Source organism: Rattus norvegicus, chromosome 16 (assembly GCF_036323735.1).
Source record: "Rattus norvegicus strain BN/NHsdMcwi chromosome 16, GRCr8, whole genome shotgun sequence".
NCBI lineage: Eukaryota > Metazoa > Chordata > Mammalia > Rodentia > Muridae > Rattus > Rattus norvegicus.
The window spans coordinates 24353954-24360832 of record NC_086034.1 but is presented as its reverse complement, the minus strand read 5'-3'; positions in this window follow the sequence as shown (position 1 = coordinate 24360832).

The following is a 6879-nucleotide window of genomic DNA, read 5'->3' as shown; positions in this document are numbered from 1 at the left end:
CAACTTTTCCCCTGCAAGAAACCAGCCTGGTGAACTCAAGACACAGGCCCACAGGAACAGCTGAAGACCTGTAGAGAGGAAAAACTACACGCCTGAAAGCAGAACACTCTGTCCCCATAACTGGCTGAAAGAAAACAGGAAAACAGGTCTACAGCACTCCTGACACACAGGCTTATAGGACAGTCTAGCCACGGTCAGAAATAGCAGAACAAAGTAACACTAGAGATTATCTGATGGCGAGAGGCAAGCGCAGGAACCCAAGCAACAGAAACCAAGACTACATGGCATCATCGGAGCCCAATTCTCCCACCAAAGCAAACACTGAATATCCAAACACACCAGAAAAGCAAGATCTAGTTTCAAAATCATATTTGATCATGATGCTGGAGGACTTCAAGAAAGACATAAAGAACTCCCTTAGAGAACAAGTAGAAGCCTACAGAGAGGAATCGCAAAAATCCCTGAAAGAATTCCAGGAAAACACAACCAAACAGTTGAAGGAATTAAAAATGGAAATAGAAGCAATCAAGAAAGAACACATGGAAATAACCCTGGACATAGAAAATCAAAAGGAAAGACAAGGAGCTGTAGATACAAGCTTCACCAACAGAATACAAGAGATGGAAGAGAGAATCTCGGGAGCAGAAGATTCCATAGAAATCATTGACTCAACTGTCAAAGATAATGTAAAGCGGAAAAAGCTACTGGTCCAAAACATACAGGAAATCCAGGACTCAATGAGAAGATCAAACCTAAGGATAATAGGTATAGAAGAGAGTGAAGACTCCCAGCTCAAAGGACCAGTAAATATCTTCAACAAAATCATAGAAGAAAACTTCCCTTACCTAAAACAAGAGATACCCATAGGCATACAAGAAGCCTACAGAACTCCAAATAGATTGGACCAGAAAAGAATCACCTCCCGTCACATAATTGTCAAAACACCAAACGCACAAAATAAAGAAAGAATATTAAAAGCAGTAAGGGAAAAATGTCAAGTTACATATAAAGGCAGACCTATCAGAATCACACCAGACTTTTCGCCAGAAACTATGAAGGCCAGAAGATCCTGGACAGATGTCATACAGACCCTAAGAGAACACAAATGCCAGCCAAGGTTACTGTATCCTGCAAAACTCTCAATTAACATAGATGGAGAAACCAAGATAATCCATGACAAAACCAAATTTACACAATATCTTTCTACAAATCCAGCACTACAAAGGATAATAAAGGGTAAAGCCCAACATAAGGAGGCAAGCTATACCCTAGAAGAAGCAAGAAACTAATCGTCTTGGCAACAAAACAAGGAGAATGAAAGCACACAAACATAACCTCACATCCAAATATGAATATAACAGGAAGCAATAATCACTATTCCTTAGTATCTCTCAATATCAATGGCCTCAACTCCCTAATAAAAAGACATAGATTAACAAACTGGATACGCAATGAGGACCCTGCATTCTGCTGCCTACAGGAAACACACCTCAGAGACAAAGACAGACACTACCTCAGAGTGAAAGGCTGGAAAACAACTTTCCAAGCAAATGGTCAGGAGAAGCAAGCTGGAGTAGCCATTCTAATATCAAATAAAATCAATTTTCAATTAAAAGTCATCAAAAAAGATAAGGAAGGACACTTCATATTCATCAAAGGAAAAATCCACCAAGATGAACTCTCAATCCTCATCTTCGGTTGGTTTATATACAAGTGTGCAATTTCTAGGCTTGAAAGTAAAATGATGCTATCTGGTGCTGGATAGAGGAGCCTTATTTTTTATTATGGCAGCTTGCTATTTTTGTAATATGGTGATTTGGTTGAACACATTAAAGTGCAGTAGTAACTGATCTCCCCCTCTTCCTGGATGAGTGAGGAGATGATTAAATGTTGATGTCAGCATCCATGAGCATATTCAGATGAGCTTCTGCTTTTGTTGAAAAGGATGCTGTGTTTGATTGTGGTCCGAAGCTTTGAAGCACTACTTGGCATCTCCTTCCTTGGAGGTCTCACTGTTTAAACATAACAGATTTGATAGCTTGTTGGTAAGGTGAGGTCCAGCTTGTCTCCACTAGGTCATCTTCATGTGAATCCAGTGGTTATACGGTTTTGTTCTAGGGATATTTCATTTTTTTAATAACGGTTTTAGCTGACATTCATGGAGAGAATGAATCCTTAGAAGTGTGCCACTAGTGAAAGGAAATCCTGTCTAGAGTATGTTTCTTTACAAAGCTGTGTCACACCATCATTTGGGCCCTCTGCTGGAAAAGTAGAATCAAGTCTCAAATAATGCCTTTTAAATTGTATCCTCTAGTATTATAGATGTAGGACAGTACTGTATCATACCTCTGTGGATGTAAAATAGCTTGTACCTGCTTTATGATACGTAGTAGTGACCGTGCTTTATCAGAGCTGTTTTTAATGATGTTGCTCAGAATCTTTTCTTTCCAGATGATGATTGAGAAGCTAATTTTAAAAAAAATGGTGCCAGGTACCACAAGAGTAACAGAACTGTGCTGTTTTCTCGGGTTTTGTTTTTTTACTTTTTTTTTTAATGGAGTGTGCTGGATGTCTCTACAGTTTTGTTCAGATGACTGCAGAACCTGGAAAAGATGTTGCTGCTGTTGATGCATAACACACTGCTATTATTGGTCTTTTTATATAAATATAAATATATATATACAGATATATAATTTGAATTTTTTGAAACTTTACCTGTGCTGTCAACTTTCGAAAAAAGTATCCCCGTTTACTGTGTTGAGTTGGCACTGTACAGAAATTAACAGCCATATTGGTCTAGAAATGTTGAACTTAAGTTTTTTCCATTTGTACAGGGGTAACACACTGTATTAAATATGTAAGGTCTTATATACGTGGGTTTGATTACAAAAACTAATAAAGTATTCTCTAAATAAAAAAAAAATGAAAAAGAAAAAAATATTAAAATAAAAAAGTAAAAGTTGTCTTTTACCCCGCTAGGTCCGCACCTTGGTGCCCCAAGATATCTGCTAGATATCTTGGCGGAAACACAGCCCAGCCGCACATTTTCCTACACTCAAACCCTCACATAAAAGAACACACAACACAATAATCTTTGATCCAATTGGTAAGGTATAGTTGCCAGTTAAACATACAAGGCCTGGTACCATCCATCCCTTAGGAAGATTGATAACAACCTGTAAATACACAGAGCAGAATCTTAACATCACCTGCCATGGCTCCTCCCCCCTCTCTCTCCTCTTCTCTGTGTTAATCCCCTTCTCTTCCTTCAAGCTTCTCTCCTGCCCATCCTTGCTTCTCCTCCAATGTCAGGTCTCCTACTATCCTGTACCTGCCCCTCACCTGTATTTTACAAATTCAATGGGGAGGTGGTTCTGGTGAAGTCATCTGAGTTCTGAGTCTGTGACTAGGCAGCTGTCCTTTGGGCAGTGGAATTAGCATCAAAATACAGAAACTTCAGGGCAAACCACCACAGATATCTGTTAGGTCCATTTGATTCATGCCATCTACTAGTTGCATTACATTTCAGTTTAGTTTCTCTTTTGGTGACATGCCTGTTGGTCATTAACGTGATAATATGTAGGTGATGTCCCCTACTATTAATGTGTGGAATTGGAGGTGTGGTTTAAGCTTTAACAAAATTAGTAAATGTTTCTTTTGTAAAGGAGGATGCACTTGTATCGCAAGCATTGATGTTTAGAATTGAAGCATCATCTTGTTGGATTTTCCTTTGATTTATATGCAGTGTCCTTTCCCATCTCTTTTAATTATTTCTCATTGAAAGTCTATTTTACCAGATATTAGATTGGCTGCTGCAGCTTGACTCTTGGGTCCATTTGCTTTACAGACCTTTTGTCCAGTCCTTTATTCTGTGGCAGTGTTTATCTTTGTGGCTGAGTTGCATTTCTATATGCAACAGAAGTATAGATTCGGTTTATGCATCTACTCTCTTAGACTATGTCTTTTTATTTGGTAAGTGAATCTGTTCCTGTTCAGAGATATTAATAATTAATGATTGCTTTTACTTGGTATTTTGATTTTGGTTTGCATGTGTTTCTCTTGGTTGGTTTTACTATGCGATTATTAGTTTCTCGTGTTTCATTGAGTTCAGTTACTCTCCTTGTCTTGGAGTTTTGCTTGTAGCATCCTGATTAGTGATGGGTTAGTAGAAAGATATAGTTTGCGTTTGGTTTTGTCACAGAATAGCTTTTTACTCCATCTTGAGTAAAATTGATTGAAAATTTTGCTAAGTATTGTAGTCTGGGCTGACAGCTATAGTCTCTTAGGGTCTGTAAGACATCTCTCTGGCTCTTCTGGCTTTTAATTCTCTGTTGAGAAGTTTGGTATAATTCTGATTGTTCTGTCTTTATATGTAATATGTTACTTGCCTCTTTCTCCTTGTGGCTTTTTAATTTTCTCTCTTTGCTTTGGGGATTTAATGTTTTGGTTATTATGTAGCTGGAGGATTTATTTTCTGACACAGTAAACTCTTATTTGTAGTGTAAGCTTCTTGTGTGTATGTAGGCATCTTTTTCTTGAGGTTTGCGATGTTTTCTTCTATGATGTTGTTGAAGATATTTTCTGGGCCTTTAATCTGGGAATCTTCTTCTCCTGTTCCTATTTTTCTTAAGTTTGGCCCTGATTCCACATCCAGCCTATCAGGCTGTGCCTTTTTAATGGGGAAGATGAGTTCACTGATATTGAGAGATATTAACAACAAATGAGTGTTAATTCCTGCCATTCTCATTTTGTGAATGAGTGATTATTATTTATTTTTGTTAACACCAATCAATTTGGTGTTCTGTAAGGTTCCTCTAAGTTTATAGGCATTCTTCCTTTATGTTGTATAAATTTCCTTCTATGATTTTGTTGAACATATGTTCTCATCTTTGGAGCTGGTACTCTCTTCACTTTTGAACAATTCCTATTATCCTTAGTACAAAATTTCACAGTGTCTCAGACTACCTGAATATTTTGAGTCAGTAACTTTTTAGGTGATATTTTCTTTGGTTGATGTATTAATTTCTTTGAGTATATCATGTATGCCTGAGATCATCTCTTCCAATTCTTTTATTGTGTTGGCTGTGCTTCTGTTCTTGTTCTCTTTTGGAGTATTTCTGTCTCCAAGGTTCCATCATTTTGGGTTTCCTTTATTGCTTCTTTAATCATTTGCAGGTGTTGACATATTTTATTCATTTTGCTCACCTGTTTGATTGTATTTTCCTGTATATTTTAAGGGATTTGATAATTTCTCCTTTAAATTCCTCTATCATATTCATAAGATTGGATTCAATGTCATTTTATTGTGTTTTGATTTTGTTAGCATATCCAGGTCTTGATGTAGTAGGATAGCTGGGCTCTAGGTGTGTTATATTGTTTTGTTCTTGTTGAGTGTATTCTCATGCTGGCCTTTAGCCAACTCTTTATCCATGGGTGTTTACTGGTGCAAGAGTCATGAAGTGGGCTCTGGGTTTTTCTCTTTTTAGGGGTTAGGTTAAGATATGGTCTCACTAAATTGTAGCTCTCTTTGTCTAAGGAATCACAGTGATCCATATGCTTTTGCTTCCTCAGTGTTGGGATTCATGTTGTGCGCCACCAGACCCAATCTGTTATTCTTTCAAGAATCATTAGCCCAGAGTAAAAGGAATCACAGTTGATTGTTTTTATACTGGTAGGGATGGGGTTTTCTGTCATTCTGAGAGAGTTCAGTTAGGATCATCACAATTGTTCACGGGTATTTATTTCTAGACATTGATGTTTGATAAATTACTGCCATCTTTGATTTGAAATATACAGGGAATGGATTGGTTCTAAGTGACGTAATTGGCTACAAATGAATATTTACTCTAGAGTACTCAATAGATTGTTCTCATAGACGTTGATACTAAAAATGAGTTTCATAATTTTATTTGTAATGTTCTTCTATACTTGTAATAATACACATTTTGTTTTTATTTTCAGAAGTCTTGTTTTTTAAAGATGAAAGGCCTTTGTCCTGGTAAGGCTTAACAGTACATTAGTAGTAGAGGAGTGCAAAGATAAAAAGCAAATTCTTTTTGGGTATACTTTGAGACTTGTGTCTTACAGGTCCCACAGTATTCTGAATATAATTTTAGCCTAAAATTTGTTCAGTGTACTTTATATGAATGTGAAAAGTATGCTCACAAGTATGCCATTTCCAAGAAAAAACTATGCAGTTTTTAAAAAGAGCCTGCTAGGATTAACTCTGCAAGTTAATGTCCACTTAAGATTCTTCAGCTTTTCAAAGCCTTACTAAATTGTATTTGTGGACTAAGACCCACACTCATAGTTATCATTTCAGGCATTCATCTCTCTGACACGGTACATAATGTGGGATGATTCTCAGTTGTCAGTCATTACTACAAGATGGCAACCATTTCTTTCCTCCTTTGACACCAGCTATGAAGGCAAAGGAACTTTTTGTCAGGTGTAGCATATATCATATATCTTAGAAGAAACCCATGAGTTGCAGTCCATCCAATGAAAGGCTGAGATTCCATGAAGGTGGATATTAACATTTCTCACTTTACATTTATAGGTTGTTATGGCTATTCTTAAGGGATGGATATGTACTGGTTTGTGTGTGTCTAGATGAACTAACTATATCTTACCTAAGTGGGTGGTTTATGTCCTTATCAATTGGTTGTAAGTTGATTGTGCAAATGTATTGTTCATTAAGTAATTAACATATGACTCTGGGTTACAGTTGCTGGGTTACAGTTTGTTGAGTCATGACTTCACTGGATTGTTGGGAGTGTGAGAAGAGTCTGTGACAGGAAGCGGTGCTAGGCTATGGAATGCTTGGGGCTAGCTTGGCATGTGGCCACACTAGCATGGCCCACAGAACAACCCGCTATG